General features: G+C 37.2%; 1 protein-coding gene across 5 annotated transcripts in view; it reads left to right on the top strand.

The window, feature by feature from the left end:
* Positions 1–26,910, top strand: part of NWD2 (NACHT and WD repeat domain containing 2) — a 139,562-nt gene that overhangs the window by 77,383 nt on the left and 35,269 nt on the right. The window contains exon 2 of one of the 5 annotated variants that reach the window (XM_039848824.1): positions 16,724–20,260. The exons of 3 other annotated variants lie outside the window; for them this stretch is intronic. The gene's annotated coding sequence lies outside the window, so the exon portion shown is untranslated. The remainder of the gene's footprint in view (positions 1–16,723; positions 20,261–26,910) is intronic. One more of the 5 variants, XM_039848825.1, reaches the window with a different exon arrangement.

Here is a 26,910-nt window from a genome sequence, read left to right as displayed (position 1 = left end):
ACCCTGTAGTGTCATACCCAAACTAACCAAAATTAGTCATGGCCATTCATTTCAACAATTTGCTAGTAGAGGAATGCATAATTTAAAGACTTTGCAAGTTTGTGCAGGTTCTGAGAGCAAAGGTTAACTGCTAGAACATCAGTAGCAACTTTATTGAGCATAAACAAATCATTTATCCCTCCTTCTGTGCTATTACATGGTGAAAGTCAGGGTAATTGTGATGAAATCTTGTGGATAGAGCTAGGATTATTCACCCCAGTGATCCTAAATCACACAAGCCTTATCTGACTGCTTATAGGAAAAAGTATGGCTCTTAGGGCCTTTCCTGTTTTCTGTGGTAACAATGGGCATATATGTGTCACTTCTGAGCTCCAATTTCCTTGCCCAGTGCTCCCTTGTGATATTTCTAGGAGTCATGGTGACCCCTGTGGGCTGCAAAGCATGGCACATTACTTCAGCTGATGGCACAGTCTTTGGCAAGAAAATTCACCATTGCTGAATGAAAAAATGTTTTTCCATTTTCAAAGTCTTCATATATATTAGCCCTTATGTGAGATACAAATAAATTCAGGACCAAACAAAGCTTTCATTTTCAATACCCAGAGATTTGGAGCCCCAAGGGAATTTAAATTTAAATGTTGTATGCGCTTGGCTCTTTTTAACTTCATTTCCTAACTGTTGTCCTTTGGGACATGGCCTGAGGTTCTAGAGACATATTGTCTGTGCCTCATAATCCTTGACAACTGTTTGATCACATGCTTTTGGCCAAAAGGAGGACAGGGTGATAGAATAAGGTGGCGAGACATGTCTTCAGTTCCACTCTCAGAGAATTAACTCAGGATATGTCATGCTGAGAATGCATCATTTCTGCTGAGGAAGAATAGCATTTGTAGACATGTAGAGGAAGAAACATATAGTGGGAAAAACCCAGAATTTTTATTTCACAATCTGAGTTAGAGCCCTGGTTCTATTCTCACCATGCTATAATTATCACTTCCATAAAATGGGGAAATAACAGTTCAAGTAAAAGTAAGTGTTGAATAAACATCAAAAGTTTGTATGGGATATATGTGAGAATTCTTTGTAAACTTTCAAGAGCTACACAATCATTAGTTATTAAATTGAGATTTAAGTTATTCTCAAAGGAGAATAAAATGTTTTTATGCGACATCGAAATATTTCCCTTGGAAAATGATGATCTAAATTTAGGAAATATTAAGACTTGATTCAGTTAAATGTTAGTCAAATATTAAAGAGTTTTGTGAGTTCATTCTTAACAAACATCGTAAAATGTAGAGTATAAATTTGCTAGATGTGAATTTGCTGGAATTTACCTAGTAAGACCTTTACCTTCTCCCAAGGTGGGATTTTGACCAGGACTGCAATTAACAGGGACCCACAGTTGAGTCCCAAGTCACTAACTGCTCCTCCTTTTAAATGCAGAGAATTGCCTCAGCCTTCACAGAGTGTAGAAAGTTCAGCAGAATATTCCCCACCACCAGTCCCACCCACTGAGTCCACAGTAAATCCTTATGAAGGGGAGAGCAATATTGCCTTTTAGAAAGAACAGAGTCCATGTAAATGCTAACTGCCTCATCTCTGTCTCTCTCCATGATGTGTGTTTAGGGAGAGAGGGGTTTTCTTGTCATCCCTCCAAATTTGGAGTACCCCAAGAGAATAGCTTGTAGAGTTTCAGCATTGACCCTGGACCTTAAGCAAAGTCCAGCCTCTTGGCAGAAATTGATAAAAGTAAGTGCTCTGTTGAAGAACTGAAGTTTGAAAAGCTTAGTTATAGCATTAGGGGAGCTGCCCCTAGGTGTGTAAGTGCTCTGGGGGATCCGGACCCCATCTAACTATATTCTCGCAATCCACAATGTAGATGATGCAGAGATTTACCGTGGGAGAAACCCTGGCAGGCTACCCTAGGAGAGTCAAGCCAAGCCTATACACCCAGTAAGGGGGGCATGGGAGTGGCACTAGTTACCACTGTCGGAGACAGTAAGAGGAGATTCCATGACTTCACATTCAGAGAGGCGTTCCCCATATCTTAGTCTTGGGACAAAGAGAATGCTGCCTGCTGAATGCTTTGTCAATCCCCAAAAGTTTCAGGAAGCCAAAGTCCACAAAGCATCCTCACTGGGGCTACCAGATCACACAGCTATAAGCAGACATAATTTTTCAGCACTGGAAAGAGAAGCAGCCGAGGCCAAAAAAATGGGACAACTGACATTTTTACCCGAGTGTAAGCAGACACCAAAGCAGACATACACCCCCACCCCCAACACACACACACACTGCCATCAGTGGCACAGATGGTACAGGACAGAGAATGGAGAGCAGGCCATGCTTTTGCCTACCATAGGTGGCTCCTGGCAGCCGCACTGAAGACCAGTATGCAAAGTGGGAATGGGAAGCCTAGAGATCTACATTTTGGACTAGATTTTAAACCAGAAATATGAAAACTTAAGGGATTGGACTGGGAAATCTGTCATTATTCAGCAAGCTTAAGTTTTGCCACTAAGCACAAGAATAAACCCAAGACAAAGCAAAGTTCATAGCTGTTACCGGTAAAAACCAAACCATGCCATATTTGTATAGCACTGAGTGACATTGCTGAATTAACATACAGCATATAGATTAGTACTTTATCCATTTGGTTTATACTTTAACAAAACATACAGGTTTTTTGTATGATTTAGTTCTCACATTTAAAAGTACAGATTTATTAACCAAAATGTATTAAAATGGGAAAATAGTCATGATTTCAATTGGAAAATCATCTAAATTAAACGATACAGATTTTTTAAAGTTTTTTCTTTAAAAATGTAAAATTTAAAACCTCAGATTTTCCAAATATATTTTGTTTGTAATATCAAGATAAAGACTTTTTACATATAAAATTAAGCCTCACCAGTTGAAATCAAGTAGTCGTCACAGTTCTAAAATAGTTTCCAATTAGATTTCCAAAATAAATTTATTCCAATAATAAATTACTTGATTACCCCAAAAGAATGTTAGAATGGGCAAACATTGAACGATGATGTTAGTTATCTCACTGGTAGAAACCAAGAGAGAGGTGTTTAGTGAATGGTTACTAACATATGAATTATTTCCATAATAAATTTTGATTAATACCTAAGCTGTTTTCATAGTTTAAGCCATTGTTTTACTGTTCACTAAGGCAGCATATTTTTGCGTGGCAAAAAAGAAGGATGGAGAAAAGAAAGTGAACTAGAGAGCAGTTTACCTCTAACTTAACTGGTAAGAAAAATGATTACTTAAAACTATAGTCCAAAGGACTTCTGTCTCTGAATTAAACTGAAACAACTTTTAAAAAAATTATGAATATCTTATATTTAAAGAGATAGTAGAGCTTTGGAGACAAAAATGATTAGACAAACGTAATTTCTAGAGGGAAAAGTCCTTTATTGTAAGCTGGCTTTACAGATAAAAGAGCCCCTAAAAGCATCAGCAGTTTTCTCCGTGAGACATTTGCTGAGCATAGGGCAAGATGGGATGATGGAAAGCTTGGGATAGAAAAGCAAGTTTTCCACAACCTCTTGGTGTTTCGGAGACAAAGCTCACTAAAACCTAACATGAATATTCAGCAAGTCTTGCCATTGAAACATTTCATTTCAAAGTAAACTGAATCCAACTAAAAATACAACCAGATTGCACCCATTTCAGATACTGAAGGAACTGACATTACTAGCCTCTTGCACTATCATTCAACATAGGAAAAAGGAACCCCTAAATAACAACAATTTTCAATACAATGCCCAGAATACAGTGAAAATTACAAGACATGCAAAGAATCAAGAAAATATGAATCATAAACAAGAGAAAAAGTAGACAATATAAGTCAACCCCCCAAATGACCAAGATAATGTAGTCGGCAGTCAAAAACTAATTATTATAAAAGTGTTAAGAAGAAGACAGGTAAATATAGGTAAAATGAATAAGAAGATGGATAATTTCAACAAAGAAATGGAATCTATAAAAAGGAATATAAAAAAGAATCAAATGGACATTTTAGAACTAAAAGATACAATATCTAAAATTAAAATTTCTTAATAGTAGATGGGCTTAATAATAGACTGAATATGGTGAATTAGTGAACTCAAAGAGAAGTCAATAGAAAATTTACAAATCTGAAGCACAGATTAAAAAATAGGAAAAATAGAATGACATATGTGAAGTATCATCAGTAATTGGAGTCCCAGAAAAAGGCAGATAGAGGATGGGATAAAAGTAAAAATGAGATCTCCAAAACTGTTGAAAGCCATCAACCCAGGCCGATTCCAGAAGCCCAGTAAACTCCAAGCAAGAAAATTGCACCTGAACCCAGAGTAAATCACTGAAAACCAAAAGTAAAGAGAAAAAATCTTAACATCCATCAGAAGAAAAATTATTACAGAAAAACAAACTCAGTTGACTTTTTAACAGAGAAGTTCTAGAAGTCAAAAGACATTGGAATATCATTAAAGAGCTAAAAAGGAAACAAAAAGGCCAAACTAGATTGTTATCACTAGTGAAAGTATCCCACAAAAACGAAGATGAAAATAAAGATATTTTCAGACGAAAACAAAGACTTTGTCATCAGCTAACCCACATTTAAAGAAAAACTAGATGTTTTTCTGACTTAAGTGAAATGATCACAGATGGAAGCTCGCATCCCTGAAAAGTAATTAAGGGCACTGGAAATGGTAATATGAAAGAATATTAACAGTATTAAGCAACAGTAATATGCTTTGTAGGGATTATCTCATTTTATTACACTTAACTGATATTCCATTTTTTTTATTTTATTTATTTATTTATTTATTTTTTTACAATTTAAAGGCAAGACCCTCCACCAGCACAAAAATTACAGCTTGCTTCATTGCGATACTCACTTTATCATGATGGTCTGTGACTGCTCAAAAGGCAAAATAGCTCAAAGGGCAAAAGGGACAAATGTAGTTAACCTCTTTTAAAGGTAGTCTCACATTATTTGGGAAGTGATAAAAGTACACATTTAAGTTGAACTGTAATAAGTCGAGGATGAATACTGTCATATCCCTATATACAGGAAAACCACTAAAGAGGAATACAAAAGATATAAATAAAAATCTAGTGGAAGAGACAAAATAGAATAAAAGTAATTTCTCTAAAAGAATGCCAAAAAAGAATAAAGAATAAATGGAACCAATAGAAAGATAATAGCCTTAAACCCAACTACTTTATTAAATGTAAATAGACTAAACGCTTCTCTTAAAATAGAGATTCAACTGTATGATGTACACTAACCGAAAGTTATCAGTATCACACAGTAGGCTTTAAGAAGATAAATGGACATTTCATTATGATAGAAAGTTCAATTCAGTGGGAAGATATCATACTCTAACATTTATAAGCATCTAATAACATGGCTTCAAAATATATAAAGCAAAACTTGTCAGAAATAAAAGAGAAGTAGACAAATCCACAATAACAGTTGGAGAATTTTATAAAGTTATTTTGTATGAGTGAATAAGCTGAAAAAAAAAATCAGTAAGTATGCAGAAGATTTGAAAAACATGATTTATCCACAATGATCTAACTGATTTACAGAATGCTACAACCAATAACTACAGAATGTGCCTTTTTTCAATTACACATAGAACATTTGCTAAAGTATAAAGTATGCTCCATCCATATGGTGGGTAATAACACAAGTCTCAACAAATTTCAAAGTACTGAAATCATATTAGATTTGGGCTCTGACCTCAGTGGGATTAAAAGCTAAAAAACAACTGAAAGATAACTATAAAACCTCCAAATATGTGAAAGTAAAGCAACATTGTTCTTAAGAAACCATGGGTCAAAGAAATATCACAAAGGAAATTTTAAAATATTTCGAACTGAACTGAAATGAAAATACAACATATCACAATGTGTGGGATTCAACTAAAGCAATGCTTACAGAAAAAAGAGAAGGGAATGCATAGTTTTAAATATTTGTATTAGAAGAGAGTTCGGAAATTATTTAATTGTCCATCTCAAGAGGCTAGAAAAAAAAAAATCAAACCTAAAGAGATTAAAAGAAAAGGCCGCATCGATCAGAATGCAACAGTTTAAAACACTTTCAAAGATTCTTAGTACTATTTGTAGCTCTAAGGATGAAAGAATGATAGGACTTTAGAGCTGTAAAGAGCTGTGAGATCAAATAACTAAGTAAAAAATCCTATATTTTACAAGGTAAAATTGAGACCCAAAGAAGTGAAGGAATTTAATATTTCTTAAATATGCCAGGTTTTGTGCTGAGCACTTTTCACATGTTATTTCTAATACCTACCCACTGAGGCCATTATTTTTCCATATCTATCAATGAGGATGCTGAAACTTAAGTAGTTTCTGTAATTTACCTATTCTTAACACTAGTTAACAGATAGAGCCAGAATTCCAACCTAGGTCTCTTTAATTCCAAACTCCCTAATCTTCCAACAACAAGACCCTAACTGGTTTAATTAGAGGTCATAGTGAGATCTAGAACGCAAGTTCCTTCCTCCCAGTCAATTTCTTCTACTACAAAGTATAGGAATTGTACCATGATACCCTGTTTCACTTTTGTGGAATTCTTTTATGTAGTTGAATGGATCAACTAAAATAATTATTAATCTAGTATGCAATGTACTTTTCTGCAGTGGGGAATAAAGCTGTGTTGCCCAAGGCTTTATTAAGATTCCTTAAGACAATCATTAAATTCTATGATAAATTGACTTTTTAATCTAAGTTCCCTGGACAGAGAAACTTGAAGCAGCCAAAATCTGTGCTTGGATATGCCACACATGCAAATTGTGGAAAAAAAAAAACAAAGATTTCTTAGATTTCTTTTCCCCTCATGCTTACCCAGTGTCTACTCACAGTACAAGGTCTGGGTCTACAATACCAAACCAACCTAAAGTCTCTGCACCATTCTGGAAACGCACATTTTACAGTGTTATTCGGTGAAACAACCAGCAAATCAATGTAGTGCCTGTCATGTTTCAGACTCTACACTAAGTTCTCTGAGCAATACTCGATTACTCTGTCCTCAGATGTACAAAGTAATATCTGTCTCTGTCCTCTTAAGCACCTACATAGAGAAAGAGGTGTATGCAGTTAAATATGATAAAATTTGACAAATTTGATAATATGGTGTTATGCAAGTGACTCCATTTATTCTGACTCTAGGTCAGAAAAGACCTCCACAGGAAGTGATATTTGCACTGAAGCTAGAAGAACTGAGAGCTTTCCATCTCTAGATCCAGGGCAGAGGGTGTAAGAGTGCCTTGACATCCAGAGATTAGCAGTTCCCAAATGCAGTTAAGAATATAGGCTTAGTGACAGGGCATTAGGGAGTATGAGGCAAGAAATGTAGTGTGAGACCAGACCTCATAAGTAAGTTTCAGTTTACACTTGTTAACGGTGAAGAAGATGCTAACTCTGGAGAGCATTATGAAGAGGCCGTAGGTGAGATGCCTCACCAGGAGCTCAGCTAATATCATGATCCAGACAAAAGATAATCTGGTATGTGAGAGATGAAATAGAGAGGTGAGCACAGACTAGAGATAGTTAGAAAGTATAATTGATGTTGATTATTTAAATATGAGGGTAAAGAGTAGGATGAATCAAAGTTGACTATGTTAATACCCAAGATATTAGCTCTTCCATCCATCCCACCACCATAGATGCTTACGTACTCAGGATAACACCTATTATATAAAGTAACCTACAATCCAGATAACACCTATTATATAAAGTAACCTACAATCCAAATAAATACGAAACGTAGTTATTTGCTAAAAATAAAAATCTATATTAACCCATAAGAATGTGTAATATTCTTCATTATTCACAATCTATGTTTTCTTTCTCATTCTTTTCTACTGGGCAGTATGGGAGGAAGAGTGAAACTAGTAACTAAAAGTGAATAAGGAGTAAGTTGAATTACAAAATCAGTGTGGACTATTAAAATTCTATGAACAGATTTTTACTTTAAAGTATCAGGGACAGATCAATTTTGTAAATGTCTATCATGGACCAAATACAAATTCAGTGGTGGGAGTAGAGGTCAAAGCAGGTGTTCTTCCAGCTTGGAAATATGTACAGATATGGGACTGCCTTGTGGGACTTCTGTTTTATGGCTCCTATATTCTCAGCTGTCCATAGCAGCTCCCCACAAACCTTCTCTTCCTGCTCTTTCTCTCCCTTTCTTAGCATCTGAGATGCTGGAGGATGTGTATACAAATCTAGTTGTGGAATTACCTTTGCCTCTGACCCCTTTCCTTCTTTGCTATGACAAGTTGCAAATCATCCTCCCAGCCATTCTGCAGACATGAAGTAAATGGTTTGGGGCAATTTAAATATTTCAGCATTTCTATTTATACATGATATATATGATTATAGAAGAGGTAATACTTTTAATTATTTAATTTTAACTTGGGGAAAGAAAATCTCTGCTTATTTTTACTTAGTTCAGCATTTATACATTGTCTATTATGCAAAAACATATATTATTATTAACGCATGCTCCAGTTTTTTCCAATAGATTGACCACAATGGTTTCCCTTAACTAAAATGGGTGCAGGCTTGTAGATTTTTACCAAGCCTTGGAAGATGCAGCTGCAGAAGCATTTGGAAGTGGTGTTAAATTATGTCCCTGTGAAAATGGATATTTATTCATTGGTCTCTTACTCGAATCAGTTAGAAATATCGAGATGACGATTAACTAACAAGGAAGAAGTTGCATCTTAATTGCCTATAGCAGTCTCACTGAAGGACTGGGCTCAACTTTTTCCAAAATGTAGCATATGAGATACGCATAAAAGGAATCTAGATCAGTCATTAAATCCATCTCTATAATTCATTTCTTCAAGACAGGAAGAATAATGAGGCTAAAGCTTAATTATAAAACGTTCGGCCTAGCCTTAGCTTTAACTAGTTTTATAACTTATCTGGCATGAATAAACCTACAGATTAAATTAAGGTGGTGCTTATTTTTTAGTCTACCTGTGGGACCCTACACAGGGTAAGCTGAGGGTCTTGCTGCTCCACCCTCGTGGGACTGCCATACTTGCTTTTATTCATCGTGATCACTGTGTTTTCTAATTTCCTCTTCATAGAGGACCAAAATAGACTCTCATTTCTTTACCAAAGTTCAGGATGGAAAGCTGCTCCTGTTCATTTTGTCAATGATGTGATTTTTCTTTTATTCTAATTAAATCTATTGAAGATTCTCAGGAAATTAAGGAGGCAAAAGGCTTCCCTGTTCTCACTTTACCAGGTATAATCGATAATTATGGCTGATATGAACAGGCTCATGTTTACTTGAGGGTACCCAGTGTCTCACCCAGTTCTCTTTTTTGACATTATAAACCAATCAACTAAATTTGTATTCTACCTTTCTATTTCCCTTGAGAAAAATTTAAAATAGGTACTCATATTCTTTCTATTTTTAAATTATATAGCACAGAATAATTTTTACTTTCCCAAAAGTTTTTCTAATGCAAAGAAGAGTTGACCAACACACAAAGGGATAGAGATCAGGACAGAAGAGCAAGCCAGACAGGCTGTATACTCACCAACATCGAGTTCGGGGGTCAGGAGGAAAGCTTTGGAAAAAATTTTACAGTTTAAGCAAAAAGGACTAAGAAAAAGGTCATATATCTGACAATTATTTGCTACAGGAAACAAAGACTTTGGAAAACGTGTTGGTATCTCAGTAGCAGGCAGAAGACTCTTTCGAGGCTGAAAATCACATGGCGAGAACAAACTAATGTGGAAAAAACAGCTAAGTGGAAGGGATGGGTGACCTACAAGGAAACCCAAAAATAGAATTAACACAGTAAAAATCAAGTCATTGATATAGAAAATATACATGATATGGCTTCTTGTATGCAAAAGAAAGATGAAAAATAAAAGGAAAACAAGAGAGAAAAGGCAGTGAATGGAATCCAACCCTAGAATTACAGGTGTTTCCAGGGAGGAAAACACTAGTGTCAGAAGCAATAAAAAATCAGACACATAATTGGAAGAAAAAAAATCTGGACAAATAATTTCTACTAGCAATAAAACAGCGTTTGACATCTAATAAAATAGCAAAAATATTTAGAAGCAAAATTAGGAATAAAAAGGTGATTTAGCCACAAATACAGAAATAGTAACAGCAACAACACTAATACATGGCACTGACTAGGTGCCGTCCCTTTTGGAGTTACATATCCAAGTTTTGAACATTTATTTTACAAGGAGGTAAACTTTTAAAATGAAAAGCAAATACTATGTAAAAATGCTGAGAAAGTTTCAAAGCTGAATGATAATATTTTTCTGGCAAGTGTGAATTACCAAAATAGATTCAAGAAGATTTAGATAAATTGGTAGTTGTAAAAGAAATTGAAAGTTCATCAAAGCATAACTTCTAAAAATAAGCTCCCTTTTGCTTCTAAAACGTAGGCAAAGTGCTATCATCTGTGCCGTCTTCTAAGCTTTCAAGGGACATGGTCCCATGCTGAGTAAGTTGTCCCATTGTGAAGACAAAGGTGTAAAAGCCTTCCTGTTTACTTTTCAAGCTAGTATTATCCTAACCCCAAACCTGACAGAGCACAAAAATTAATGCCCCTTATCAATTTTAACATAGATTCAAAAATTCTTTTTAATTATTAAAAAGTATCCACCATATTTAGATGCTTATCTCAGAAATGTAACAAAGGTTTTTAGAAAGTCCATTAATAAGTAAATCAGTGTGAAAAATATGTTAATCTCAATTGATGCCCCGAAAGAGCATTCAAGACCCATTTCTAACCAGTGACGAATTCTGTAAATCTAGCAACAGACTCTTTATCTTTTAAGAATATCTATCATATGTTAATAACCAACTTTGTCATTATGATAGGCATGCATATAATGAAATTGAATCCTTATCGACAGGAACTTGGAAATTCCAGATGATTATAAAGAAAATATAAAAATCGCCCACAGTCTCACATCCAGAAACATTCACCATTAATATTTTAACTAATGTTTTAAACATGTGCCAGGCCCTATACTAAGTGCTTATTTGCATGTTTTTATTTAGTTTTGTTAAGAATCCTCTGCCATAGGTGATTTTGTTGTAATCTTCATTTTCCTGATGAGGAGACTGATACATAGAAAGATTAAGCAGCTTGCCCAGGGTTGACGCTCAAGCAGTTACATAGGTGAGATAGAAACTCAAGCAGTGTTATTCTAGAATTCACTCTCTTAAACCATTGGGTTATATTGTCTCTTTAGAGAATTTTCCAGTATTTTACCATAAGCATTTTCCAATGATATGTTTTTTGGATTTTAATGATATTCTAGTATATGAATGTACTGTATGTATTTAAACATTGCCTGTTTTTAAAATAGGTAAGTCATGTCTGATTATTACAAATACTAATGCATTTAACATTTTCATATAAATTTAAACTGCCTAATTTTTTCTTTGAAGATTAACTGCAAGATACAGAATTACTAAGTCAAAGTCATGAATATTTGTGAACTGTCATGATTCTTCTACTTGTTTTCTGGAAAGATTTTTGCAGTTTGTGTTTCTAGCCAGAGAAGATGAAACTGCCCATCTCATAGCAACTGAATCAGCTCTGAATAGTACCTCTGTTTAAAACTTTTATAGATTTCATAGGTGAAAAAAAAGGGTATCTCATCTAATCATATCTTTGGCCACTAGTAACGTATAAGAACATTGTCCTGTTAATATTGTTGTGTGTCTAATTGTAAATTCCTGCCTCAAAGAAAGCAACATAGCTAGTGGTTAAAAACACAGTCATTTTTCTCAGAGGCTCTGGAGCTTGCAAATTTTTTGAAACATGTCACTATACTAGATATACTGTTCTCACACAAAGGCTGACATGGAAAGTTGTCCAGTTATTCCTAGAAGTTTAGGTTGATTCCGATCTCACCCACCTTAATCTCACTGAACCTCAGTTTCCTCATCTTAAAGTAGGGATAATGATAATTATTCTTCCTTGTTTTATTGTCAGTATTAGATAAAATATGCAGAGTGTTCAGTGCAGCAATAGTGCAAAAAAAAAAAGTGTTTAGCCTCCAAATAGTAACTTTTTAAAAATATGCTTTCATGTCACTTACTCTACAAAGACTTGTTTTAGAGTGTGGTATGTACTTATTATTCTTCCATTATAGATTGTAAATTCTCTAGAAGAATGTTTATCTTTGTCATCATCTCTAGTACGTAGCATAAATCCTGACGTGGATTAGGAATACATACCTACTCAAGTGAGCTGAATGTAAAATTACTTCCAAAGGACATTTTGTGGTTAGATGTCATGATTCCATCTAGCTAGCCTCTAAAACATTTTATATTATTATCGCACAATTTTTAAAAATAGAAATCCCCAAATTTAGGTTCTCAGAGGCAGCTTTTAGAGTTGTAACTATTTGCTGTCCACTTTCTTTAGGACAGGCTTAATTACAGGCCATGTCAGCTAAACTCAAGAGCAAATGCAAGAGTAGTGGCCACCCCAGTTACATTGTGGTTTGATGAACAAAGATATGGCAACTACAGTGGGGACCTCAGCAAGTGAGAAGTACTCACCCTCTTTCTCCTTCCATTGAAAGAGAAATGTTTTCAAAAATATCTCCTACTATGTGGTGTAGTAAAACAAAAAATGAAACTCGCTGATAAGGTTTTATAAAGACCTACAAAAGTCAACATGGCTTCTTAAGTTATTTTTACTGTCAGACCAAAGTTATCACGAAAGTTATGGGGGAGAAATATTTTTAGAATAAAACAAATGTTAAGTTAGAGCATCGTTTTATAATAAAAATATATACTTGGAAACCTGATTTAGGTTATGGTGATTAAGAAAATTAATTTTGTACGGTGTATCCTTTATCCACTCCCAGCCCATCCTCTCCAACTTGTGGGCCTGTGTTTGCACCATATTCTAATTAATAATCATTTCACAAAATACTAACAACATAGACTTTGGTTTGGAGAATTTTAAATGTTCTATATTTAATACCTTTCTATACTGATGTCCGAATTGAAATAAAGGACATGTACAACAGTTATCATTATGGGCAAGTTTAAGTTCAATTTTATTATTTAAGTTTTCTCGAAAAGTGAAACACAGGCCAAATAACAACAACAAGGCTTTGGTTAAGGAAGTGGGAAGTGTGATCAGGTGCCATTTAGTTCATTTAGCTGTCATTCACTTTGGGTGACAGTCTGCAATTTCAAGAAATTTAAGAGGGAACTCCATTTTCCCTTGCAGCCATAAGTGATGCCAGATAGACTTTAACCTGATTTTGCCAGGATCTTAGGAAAATTCCTTGGCCTGTTAAGCAATTACCTTTCTGCTGGCTGTGTTTTGCCTTATCACCCTGAATATGTTTTTATTTTAAATTTGAATGACCTTTGAGTCAGAGGGACTTATTATTTGGGGACCATTATAAAGTGTTTCTTTCAATACATCCCCCACCCCACTGTGTCCTCTCTAAATGTAATTTTCTAAATCATTCTTTTAAAAACCTGATTTCTCTCTAATGCTCAACAACTAATTTCTTTAAAAATTGAGTAATTTAAAGAATTGGGCATTTTGCTGATACTCACAAGGACTTATTTGTTGTTTTAAAGCTAAGGGAACAAACATTTGTTCTTTATAGTTTTTCCATTAGAAACTCTAAAACTAATGGAATAGTTCAATTTCATTTGTTTTGAGGTTATAAAGCTGGCAACAGTTTCGATTCTCATTTTATAACTCAACTTTCAGACTAATTGTATAAAGGGAAGTTGAAGATTGGCACCTGCTTGCTAATTACACTCCTCCATACCCCCTTCCTCCCACAAAACACTTTTACCACAGTAGTCTGGGTAATTCAGTGGAAAAACCACATGATAGGGATCATGAACTTACCCAATGTTTTTTGGTTTTTTTTCGTAGTTAAGGTTCAAAAAAGGGCAGCTCTTTCTAGTCTGTTTTGCAAGATTTTCACAGGAAGAATTATAATGAGCAGTGCTATTATAGTCTGTCAAACCTAATAATATTAATAATAATCAATATAACAAAACACGGAGTAAAGTTTCCATATTATCAACCATTTAGTCCTTCCAACAGTACTGTTATCTCCACTTCACAGAACCAAGGCACAGAGAGGTTGACTGCATGACCCCGCATCACACGACAAAAGAGGGAGCAGGAATATCTAACCCCTGACATTCTACCTCCAGGGCATATCCACTCCTGTGCCATGCCGTTCGTGTTTCACAAAGCACATTTCATGACACATTTCATCACTTAAACCCCTTACTAGCCCCAGGAGATATTAAGGTTTTATTATTCTGTTTGTTCACTAGAGTAAACTGAGACATAGAAGCAGGCAGCAGAAGTGACCAAGGCCACCAATAATTGATGAAGTTGTCTCAACGCCAGGCCTCCTGACTGCCCGCTCCCTACTCTTCTCACAACTATGTCTCTCAGGGAGGTTTTGTTTGTTTTACCAAGGAACATTTTCATTCAGTGAAAATTTAAATGATCTCTTTATAAGACAAATGAATGAAAAACTGTCCTAGTTAAAGCGAGGTGGGCAAGACACTTACACTTCACTCCTACCCCCCACTACTTCCATTCCTTTGCTAGAGGCCCCCGAAACAGCTCTGTGGAACACCAGTGGGAATCCATTGCCATATCCCATGGTATCTTTCAAAAAGGTAAAGAATGATTGTGGCCCCAGGCAGGTGAGATTCTGAGTCCTCCCATTCTGACAAACTAATTTCCCCCAGTCTTGATGGAATTCAAGTATTAGGGATTTCGCCCATTAGAAAAATGCCCTTTATCCTCACTTAAATTCAGAACCCATTGAGAGAAGGTTGTGGGAATCAGGTAAATGGAAATTAAAATGTCACCATTTTGATGATAAAGCTGCTAGAGAACATGGCTTAGATTTGATGCCAAGCAAAATTATTAAATCTTTCATGAGACAATGACCCACCCACTGGCCAATCTAATGCCTTAGTCTTGACTCTGATGCCATAAAGCCTGCCCTGTGGAGGGTTGGCGCTGGGTGAGAAGTTCCTGCAAGCAGATAGATGCCAGAAAGATAGAAGGGCAGACTCCCTAAAATTTCATTTTTTTCCTCCCACACCACCAATGGGATAAATGACTCCTCTCCTGGCAGTGAGTGAAGGTCAAGAAAGGCCAGGGTGTCACTCTAATGGAACACCTCCAAACGGAAAAACTCTGAGTGTAGGAATCCCATTTTACATTCCCAGATCTCTGCAGTTAAACTGTACTAATGTTGTCTAGAAAATAAAAAGCAATCCTGAGTGTCTGTTGAATTGCAGCTCACAAAAAAACATGAATTCCAAACATACACATCAACATCAAACCATAATGAATTTAGTTTTTTTCTCAGATAGAAAACCAAACAGAAATAGAGTGTCATTTCTGCAAAACAGACCACCTGTTGGCACCCAACTTCTAAATGTTGGAGTGTCTCAGGGTGTGGTCCTGGGTGCTTACTGGGCTCTCCTTATGTATAGATTCTCCGGAAGAGGTCTCATATACTAACTCAACTCTCATTGTAATATGCAGGTTGATGGCTCCCAAAAGTGCAGTGCCATCTATGACCTCTGCTCCAACCTCTGGGCTCCCCATCTCTACCTGGATATCTCACAAACTTTATATGTCCAGAGCAGATTTTTTTATTTTCATCCGTAAGCCTCTTTCTCTCTATTTTTTGCAGTTCAATGAATGAATGCACCATTACATTGTTTAAGCAAAAAAAAGAAAACAATGTTATCCCAAATCACCATCCAATAGAAATATAATGTGTGCTACATATGCCATTTTACATTTTCTAGTAGTCACATTTAAATATTTTTAAATTAATATATATTTATTAGTAATATATTTAACCCAACCTATCAAAATATTGCTATTTCTACATCAATATACAAGTTATTAAGATGTTTTACTTTCTTGTGCTGTCTTTGGAATTCAGAATATATTTTATACTCAATAATGTATTTAGCATCTCATTTCTTACCCACAGTTCAAGTGCTCAGTAGCTACATTGGCTAATGGCCACCGTATTAGTGCAGTCCTAGATCTACGCTTCAATTCTTATTCCTCCAATCAGATACATCAACGTGTCTTCTTATCTCTTATCTTCATATAAACCATCCACTTGTCTGTACCTCCATGACCTTTGCATCTTTCACCTTCTATGGCAACCTTCCTACTACGTCTCGAAGTTCCTCTCACCCCTCCAGTCTGTTTTCCACCCAGCAGCCAAAGTAACCATTTTGGAATATTCTTATTAAGTGATTATGTTCCAGTCTCTATTTTATGTGTTAGAGACAGCAGCAGTATAATGGTCAAGAGGAGTGTATCCAGGTACAAATCTTGTACTAGCTGAGTGACCTTGGGCATGTTACTAAACCAATGTGAGGCTCAATTTTCTCATCTGTAAAGTAGGAACAGTAATATCATCTACCTTATGGGGTTGCTGTAACAATCCACTTAGTTAATAAAAGTGCTGAGTACAGGTTTGAATTTTGGGTTACCGATTTTTTTTAATGCTTTTATTTTGTTGTGACAAAATACATATAAAATTTGCCATTTTAACCATTGTACAGTTCTGTGGCATTAATTACATGTACAAAATACCGCACGGCCATCATCACTAACTCTTTCCAAAACTTTTTCATCACCCCAAACAGAAAAACCTTCTACTCATTCAGCAATAACTCCTCATTTCCCCCCTACCCCCAGCCCCTGGTATGGATTACTGAATTCTCAACTTTTATTATGGCATCTACACCGAGTTGAGGAGAGATAGAGAGTAAGTAAACAAGGTATTTCACATGTCTGCTAATGCTGAATGCTGGGGAAAGAAAACCGCGAAAGAGATGAAGGCCGGGGATGCCGTCACCGATGATCAGGACGGGCCTCTCCGAGGAAGAGACTTTTTCCCAAAGGGGGGCACAAAGTGAAGGAGTCGGCCGTACAAAAATCCCCCCAAGGCCTTCCTCATCTGTATATTAATGTTATGAACCTTAAATCTGACGTTTTGTCATTGTTAGAAGCAAAAACCCAACACATTTGATTTAATTCTATTTCTGCCTCTTTGTAACATTGTGGCTTGATTTCAAACCCTCCTCATCCCTCTGCTGGCTCTCAGTCCCTTCAAATGGGAAAGGGGTGTAATGCTGACCTCACCAGCTGGTTGTGGTGGCCAAGGAGCCATAGTGACTCACTCAACACTGGGTCACATCTCTCGTCAGTGTTACTGTTAATATAAATATTATTGTATAACAGCCACGTTCCTTTTCTTATAAAATTAATTTTTTTGTTCGGATAGAAAATTAATATTAAATCATACACGTTTATTTTTTCTTTGCTCTGTGCAGTTCAGAATCTGGAGTTATACTTTCCTTTCTTTAAATGTGAGGGTTCCATCTAGTGGCCAAATTCAAAGATATAGCTTGTGGCTAGGGCACTGTTTTTTAATCTGTGGGTAGTAAACTTTTTTAATTCATAGAAAATAGAAAATACCATAGTGTGTAAAAATTCATCTGTAAAATTTAACAAATACATTCCACAAAATTATTTTATTGAAATATTAAAACGTGTGTGTACTAAGGCGCAATATGAAATGCTTTTTCTGACAGCGGGCCATTTTAAATATATTAGAAAGTCACTTGTCTAGGAAACTTGATTTATTGTAAGTCAGGAGTGAACACTGGGTTTAACTTGGGTTGAAATTGCCTGGGTAGTTTAAAAAACTGTTGCTTTGTCCTTCCTAAAATTCTGTTTGATTTGGTCTGGAGTGTCACCTGGGCATCAGAATTTTTAAAAGCTACTCAGGTGATTCCCTGTGCAGCCAAGGTTAGGACTTATAGTCTTAGGTTCATGGGAAGTTAGAACTTGGAAAATCTTTGGAGGTGATGGTCAAGCCTCTGAGTGTTGTACATGAGAGTTTAAATTGCCTGCCAGAAGTCACACTGGTAATTAGTAGAGAAGCTTCATGAAGGACCTTGGTGGATATTTTGGAACCTGTCAGAAGTTCAGGAAATGTTTTATTCCATTGTTTGGAGGGCTTTAAAAGGGGAGAAGATAAAATGGAGTATAATATGTCTAATCTGGTTTCCAAGTTTTAAATTGGTTTTTACATATCAGCAAAATAAGTTTGTAGAATTTTTCTGTTAAATTTTTATTTACAAAGCTAAATCAAATTAAATTGTGTCAACACAATCTACATCACTGATTTTTTGTTTACACAACACCTGAGGAAGTTTGCAACCTGTGTCTCTGAATATAATAAGGTAGTTTCACTTTCCTGGCATTTTTCTCTCAGAAACTGCATTTGAGTGTTGGTGATGCCTTGTCTCTTACTAATAACTAGGAGAGCACTTGTGACTGTCCATCAAAACTTTACATTCTACGAAGTACAATGATTAAAAGCTGTAGTGCTCATAATCAAGAATTTTTCAATCTACAGCAAGAGAAGACACACACATAAGTTTTTAGGATAAAAAACAGAGCAGCAGAATATAAGCACGTTCATATGTAAAGGTGCCCATAGCCAGCTGAAAGTTTAATACACACGTACTGGAGCAGAGAGTATGTTGGGGGCAGGGGAGGCTTCCAGGAGATAATTTTTGAGTGAAGAGAAAGGGAAGGGTTTAGATTTAAGTGAAGGCTTGAAATAAAGTTAATTATCATCTTATGTAAGTTAGAGTAAAAAATCTTTTGTAATGGAAAAAGAAGACTCTTTGAGAGGGATTCTGGTAGGTGTGAGAGAGAGAGAAAAATATTTGGTGAAGACATACTAATAAGTAAAATGGATGTACAGGTTTCCATTACCAGGAGTTTTTAAGGTTAGAATGTCAGAACCCCAAAAGAACTTTGAGATAAAGCCCATCCTCATCGTCCAGAGGAGGAAGCTGAGACGTGGAGACCTCACCAAGGCTGCATCTTTGCCTAATCCCCAAGTTCTCCCTCCCTCCCTCTCCTTTGTTTCCCTGGTCCATAGTTAGTAGCCTCACCTCGCCAAATTTGAAAGATAATTAAGAATCAGTATATTCTGTACATATCTTAATCAGTTTAAAAATATTGATTTGATAAATTAAAATGTAAATACATAAAGATAAAAACAACTTTTTAAATCCATATGCCTAAAAGTGTATGACATAGGTGTGAGCCTAATAAGCTCCCATAATGGTTAAAGACTAGAGTATAGATAGTAAAACAACCATTAAACAGTTTAAACCAGACCATTTAAATCAGGGTTTCTGAACCTCAGCTCCACTGACATTTTAGGTATGTATGTGCATTACAGGGTGTTTAGCAGCATTCCTGGTCTCTACCCATTAGATTCCTGTAGCAACCCTTCCATCACCACTCCCAGGTTGTGACAACCAAAAAATGTCTTCTGGCTGGGGGTGGGGTGGGTGGGGAGAATCCCTGCCCACCCCCAAATTGGAAACCATTAATGTAGATGATTTAAGAATATTTGGGAGTACAATTCATCAAGGATGATTAGAAGTGAGCAATGGACGTGCCCAAACCGATATCTCCGTTTTGTACAGCTTGAGCTTGGCATTTACTAATTGCTCCTGCAGAGCCCTGCACTCAGCATGATGCTCCATGATGCCTGAGAGTGAAGACTCCACCATTGTCAGGCTATTCACCTTAACATTGTCTGCACCCATCTGAGTTATCTGACCCTACTTGAGTCTCCCTAAAACTATATGAGCTGGTCTCCTTCTTGGAGAATTTCCAAATACCAGGGAATTCTCTCATTCACACTAGGACAACTGTGAATGTTGCGAACACTTCAGAATTCTAACCCCAATCCCAATCTAACATAAAATCATTTCCAGACACACGCAGTGAACAGCAGACTCGGAGCAGGCTGTCATTCAGTCCCCCACTCGGAACGCATTCGCCCCGACCCACTGAGCCACAGGAAGTGGAAGCAGCAGGCAGTGAGGCCAAGCAATGAATGCTGGGCCTTTTTCTTAGAAAACAAAGAATCTACTTTGGGCTGGCAGGAAACATCCGGAAAAAACTCTGACCTTGATTATAATCAAATAAAAGATGGGATTCATAGAAAATGTCTTTTATGCTATAAATAATCATTTTGTTGGGCTTTTTATCATATCTTTTCTCTGTCAGAACCATCTACATTGACTAATTTACAAGAGAAGCAATTGACCCTCAAAGCAGATTTTTGGAAGAGATTCTCCAGGAATGTTAGTAGTTTTTATTTTTTATTTTTTTAAATCAAGACCCTCTTATTTCCTGAGCTGTGTTGTTATGAGAAGAAATGTCTGAATGTGATAATGGGTGCAATGTAAAATTGGGTAATTAGGAATTTTTACCCAAATTTCCAGAGAAGAAAGTCCAAGTGTGTTTTTCAAATGCCAGTGGATACACTAACTACCACAGACAACTTCGTGAACCCTAGTGTCTCTTGGTAGGGACCATTACATAAGTCTTCCTTTCCAAATGCATTGGAAAGCTGAATTCTGCACAGTAGATAGCACTCTTCTGGCTTGTTTTGTTAGGGGTTACTGGCTTCCTAACTTCTCTTCTGCCTACACTTTCCATAGCTCCTGACGTAACGTGGACTTCATCAGTTCTTACTCCCTGTGTGGTTTTCTGCTTAGTTAACATCTCTCTCAGAACTTTCTCCTCCTTAAGGCTGAAAGCTGAGAGCCACTTGAGTTGGTCTGATTCCCTTAGTCACCAGGCTGGGAGTATAAGGTTAACTTTTGAAAAATGATTCTTTGGTAAAGAAATGCAAAAAAAAAAAATAGTCCTCCAATGGCTAGGAATGGCCCTCCAAACATGAGTATTATTCCTTTCAGATATCTTCCAAGAAAGAAGAAAAATGAAGTGGGGGAAGAGAAATATTTGATAGTCTATGGAAGATTTATCAGTTCTAATCGCTCAATATTTTCCATCCCTTAACAAAACCACACTAAGCACTGAAGAAAATGTGTAATCTCACTTTGTTGTTATCTGTTTAGCATCCATTTTCATTCTGAAATCTTTCATTGTTAGCATCTTTCTTATGTATCGATCTGTATTGTTTTCACATAATAAAACAAGAAGTCTCAATGGGGCAGGGAGGGAGAGACCAAGGCTTTGCAGGGGAGATATTAAATATGTTAAGAACAGGATGGCTGGACATAAATAACAGAGTTATTGATTAATACACGCTGAAAAATCAACCCATGGTTTTTGCATAGTGTGTACCACAGTGACAGAGTAACCTCCAGAAACAGGCATTTAAGTACTTTTGACAACACTTGTAAATCAGAGGCACACTCCCTCCATTGAATTAGAAAAGGGGTTACATTAAGCCCATAGCACTAGTATTCTACATATCCAGCAGTTATTACTAATTCTTTTTTCTATTTCATCTGAAAGCAAGTCTAACCCTAGAGGAATGGGAAGATTATAAACTAGTACTTGCAGTGGAGACACAACCATGCACATGGGACCTTTCTGTCTGTCCTTGATTGGCTCATTTAGTCGGAACACTGTACAAATTGTTTCTCTTTTAAGAGCCTTTGCTTTAATTTTTCACCCAGACCTCACCCTCCTCCTAGTCCTAAGTTGACAGTTTAATGCCCAAACATGTGAAGGGCCACAAAGCATTCCAAAGTGTATGGTAAATCAGGGCAGTGGTGATGGATGCTAAACTCAGATGTAGCTGAGTCTTTAAATTTGTGCAACCAGTGTATTGAGAAGGCTGAACTCAGGACACAAAGAATTTATTTTCTTGTATTACTGCCTTCAAACACGCTTTGCTGGATTCTTTCCCCACCCTGGAAGCTCTCTCAGCCAGACACTTTCAAGACTCACTTTCAAGTATTAAAAAACAGTGAGTCTAAATCAGAGCGTTCACTTCACACCCAGTTAAAATGTCTGCCTCTCCTTGGTTCAGGTTCTCGGGTTTGGAATAGTGGAGAGTGCCTGGTTAGTGCTTATTCCATTCCTCTTTGTTCTTTCTTCATCCCACACACAGCCTTGTGGCTCTCAAAATGGTGCTTCTGGGTCCTTCAGGGCATTCAAAGGGACTAGGAATGGAGGAATCGGAGCAAAAGTTAAGAGTACCTTGTCCAACCCTGTCTGCCATCTTTTACGCCCTCATGTCTAGTGTTCAAACGCTGGCTCTCTCGTGGAGTTTATTATGAGGAGGACTTTGTTGAGATCTCCACCCTGACATGAGTGATAGGATCTGACTGTCCTTTAGGACTTCCAGTCCAATTCCTGCCTCTGTAGTTCACCTCATTTTCTCTTACTGGTGGGTTCCCCACCTTAGCATGTAGCCCTCTTAGATGAAATCTCATCGAGATGGCTGGAGCCTGGCTATTTGTAAGGATTCCAGGTAGTACATGGGAAACCCATGCATCCTCACCTCTTACCATGCCAGTCTCTGCAGGCAAGGCTGCCCTATGCTTACTCTGTCTTCATGGACAGCCCTCAGTAGGCCGTTACCTTCACAGTTCTCTAGGAGGGAAGCAAGAACCAATCTCCATATTTGCAAATCCTCCCAAGATCCTGGGGCCACATTTTGGATTTTCTCAAGAAATCTCTAAGTGTGTGCTCCACCTCCAGTGTTCACTGGAGAGGATCCTTTGGGCTTCTTTAGCTCAGCATGTCTCAGCAAGGGAGTAAAATGTGTTCTCCCCACTCTATGCAGATAGAGCTTCCTCCTTTCATGGGAATGGACATAAGGAAGCAGCATCTAGCGAGAGGAAAAAGCAAAGCACACTGCACTCCAATTTTCTCCAATGACTCTAGTCTCCAGTCTTTTGTCATATACACTGGAAGTGGGTGATGGGGATGAGGGTCACAGAAACTGGGTGACTGTCTAGAAACCCCTCTTCACAGCATTGCCATAACCTATTGTCCTAACTTTGAATTTCAGTGAAAATTCTGAGATTTCAGGAAGTGCCCTTGTGATGTGTCAAATTGAGTACACTACAGTTCCCAGATATTTGGCCAAACACCAGGTCTAAGTGTCACTGTGAGGGTATTTTTAAATGAGATTCACATTTACGTCAGCTGGCTTTAAGAAAAGCAGATTAGCCTTTCTAATGTGGTTGGGCTTTATCCAACCAGTTGAAAGCCTTAGGAGAAAAAGCCTGAGGTCCTCCAAGGGAAGAATTCTGCCTGTAGACAGCGTTCAGACTTGAGCTGTAAATCCTCCCTTCCTGGACCTCCAGCCTACCAGCCTGCCCTGAAGATGTTAGACTTGCAAGCACCTCCAATCACATAAGCCAATTCCTAAAAATATATAAATGCACATACACCATCCCTATCGGGGCTGTTTCCCTGGAGAATCCTGATTAACACAGTCCTATTTATCATTTTCTATCAGTTTTCCAGGCTCCTAACTTGTTTTGCTCACTCTGGATATCATCATCTCATCTCTGGTAGTCAGAGGATTTTATTCACTATGAACATCTGTTACCAGTACCTGGAACAGTTCTTCCACTTAGAACTTTATGAAGAAATCGGAAGGATTACCCAAGGCTGACAACACATATAATGAAATAAGAACTATATGTAATTGTCTGGCATATAAGCTTCCACGGCCATATACAGTATCCATCTGATTGTGACATTAGTTTCCAAATCATTTTCCCCAAAATAGGGAGTAAATCTACCATGCTCCAGTCCAGATTTCCTTGTGCCTCCCAGTCTCTGATCGTCTTCCCTTGTGTGTCCATGTTGTTCTTGCCATAAAGTAGCCCATGCTGGAGTGAGGGTGATTTCAGAACCCTTATTTCTAATTCTCCAACATTCTCAGGTTCTCTTCCCACTTGCTTAAATTTCAGTTAGTAGAGTATTTTCATTAGATGCAGTTCAAGGAAATTGCATTTCCTCAGTGCTCTTGGCCAACTGCTTGCCCCTAGCAACTTGTTTCCATGGAAACGGTCTCTCCCTCTATTTGCATCTTTCTGTTACTCTCTGACCACTGCCTCTGGGCTCTTCTACAGCCATAGAAGGTTCTCATCATGAGCGCTCCTCTGGTGGGAGAACTCTCACGTTAAATCCAAATTAAAACGGGAGCTCCTGTTGCCCAGGAAAGTGAACCTGTGATTGAAATGGTACCATTTAACTCCATGATTGAGTCAGCTACACAATCTCATCACCACTGTTTCTAATTGAAATAGCTACCATTTACTGAATGCTTACTGTGGTCCAGGCACTGGTCAAAGCACTTTGTTCAAAGCACTAATTAGTCTTCACAAGACTCTTTGAAGGTTTATACTGTAATTAAGGCCATTTTTACAAATGACAGACTCAAGGCCTACAGAGGTTGAATAACATCTAGGATCCCACAGCCAATGTAGCAGAGACGGGTTCAAATTCAGCAGTCTAGCTTCGAAGCCTATGATTCTTACTACAACACCATGGCCCCCCAAAAGCGAATCCTGCCTGAGGGTCAGCCTTCTCTTTACAAACAGACAGTTTCAAATTTTTTACAAATGTTTATTTGTGACCAAATAGGATTCTATACTTGAATTCATTATATGTATTATATCTATACCAAAAAGGTTTTGACAGGAATTCACATTAAAATAAACTTTTTGTTGCCAGACTTGAACTGAAAACTTAGCTCTGGGGTTCCTGACTGCCATGACCAAAAGAGGAACTTTAAATTTCACATTTTTCATCATGTGATAAAAAAGAAGCATGGCAGTTCATGGGAAAAGGTACAAATTTTATAATACTGAATTGCGAAAAGAATATATCGTATTTTTTTTAATGATGGCTTGAGTCTTCAATTGCAATTTTAGAACAAAGCAGATGTCCACTTATGAAGACCAATGAGAAGTTTATATCTGTCATTTTCTCACACAATCCCTTCAAGAAAAAAATCAGAGTTTCTCTCACAGGCAGGGCTAATCTCATTTTTCATTAAATGGGTGTCTCAGCCACCACACTCACTGTTTCAGCCTCTCTGGCTGTCATCTGATTCCAGGAATACGATAGGAAGAGGCCTAGATTCAGGCAACATGAACCCCCAATGTCATTTTCTATTTTTTTTTAAGTCTAAACATCTTGGTTAACATGTTTTTTAAACAATTTCTATTTTTTTGTTCTTTTCAAATGCACTTATTGTGAGCTACAGGTTTTAAAGTTAATACTTTTGAATTAAACCAATGGATTTCCCTTTTAGGTCACTCATTTGAAGAATCCATCATTAACTTTGGTGGCCAAATACACCAACTTTGCAATAGATCCTTTTGCCATAAAACCACTTTCTCCAACTCTGCTTATGTTATGAAGTAAATTTCTAATCCAATCCTTCAGGTTGGTAACATGGTTTGCCTCTTCAGCCTTTCTCCAAAGTTAACTTAATTCCTTTAGCCTTCCAGTAAAGTCCAGTCTCCATGCTTTTACTCAGGACTGTAACTTTACTGCTGTTTCCTTGGGGTATGTTCCCATTACCAGCGGCAACTGTATCACCCGGGAGCTGCTTGGAATACAGTCTCCCAGCTTACACGTGGGGTTTATATTCCAAGACCCCTGTAGATACCAGCAACCACAGGTAATACTGAACCCTGTATATACTGTGTGTTTTTTTTTTTTCTAAACACACATATGTATGGTAGATTTAATTTATAAATTAGGTACCATAAGAGAAACAAAAATGAATGAAAAAGAACAACTATAATGTGGTGTAATAAAAGTTATGTGAATGTGGTCTTTCTCTCAAAATGTCTTATTGTACCATACTCATCTTTTCTCTTAAAGGAAGCACTTCACAGCTTCTCGGCATACCTGAATGGCCAGCATCACTACTCTTGTGCTTGGGGGCCATTAAGTAAGGGTTAAATGAACAAAGCACTGTGATACCCCAACAGTTGATCTCATAACCAAGACATTTATAAGTGACAACCAGACAGGCAGCAAATATAGCATGGACATGCTGGACGAAGGGATGGTTCACATGCTAGGCTGGACAAAACAGGAATGCGTGAGATTTCACCACGCTACTCAGAAAGGTGTGTAATTTAAACTTATGACTTATTTCTGGAATTTTCCATTCAATACTTTTAGACTACAGTTAACTGCAGGTAACTGAAACCACAGAAGGAGAAACTGAGGATAAGGGGTGACTACTGTACAGATTCTCTGCCCCCTTTTTCAGACCTTCAGAAGCTTTGGGGTGGGGCCCAGATCTGCATTTGAACAAGCTCCCAGGTGATTCTGATACATGCTCAAAGCTGAGTACTACTACACCAGATTTTCTTTTCTCAAGCTTTCAGGCCATCTTTTTTGTCTCCCTTATTTTCCGAATCAGTAAGTGGCAGGTAACTGGAGCTAAGCCAGGCTGTAGATGTACATCCCCAACCATCTCGAAACTGGAGAGCTTCAACTACCTTGGAAACTGACTAAATATAAACAGATACACAAGGGTAAATTGCTTCTCTTAAAATCCCTGATCATTCGTCAGCCTTCCCATCTACTTTAATATTCCTAATGTTAGGCTCCAAATGTGTTCCTCTCTGTCTTATATATCTTAAGTAATGAAGAAGCACAGAGGTAACCACTCAATTTCCCCCAGCAATCCTTTCAATGGGAAAACAAAAAGAAATTACCTTCCCGGATTGTTTTGGGGAGTCAGGCTTATTGTACAGCGCTGATTTTTCCATTTGCCTGTAGCTATTAACCAAACAGTGGGGAGGAATTAGCCGGCCTTAGAAAATCGGAGTGATAGTGTGTATTTCCCTCACATGATAGAGTTCCCAGTCACCATCAATTCACTTAGAAGGTTTTAAGAATAAAAATAGTCCTGATTTTTGCTAAGGGTAAGAAAGCTGATTAAAAACTCGGCACTTCATTTCAGCTTTTTGTAACTAATTGCCTTGTG

The sequence above is a fragment of the Pteropus medius genome, unplaced genomic scaffold (assembly GCF_902729225.1).
Source record: "Pteropus medius unplaced genomic scaffold, Ma_sr-lr_union100, whole genome shotgun sequence".
Taxonomy (NCBI): domain Eukaryota; kingdom Metazoa; phylum Chordata; class Mammalia; order Chiroptera; family Pteropodidae; genus Pteropus; species Pteropus medius.
Note: the sequence above shows the minus strand (reverse complement) of the source record. Positions and strands in the feature narration are given on the sequence as shown.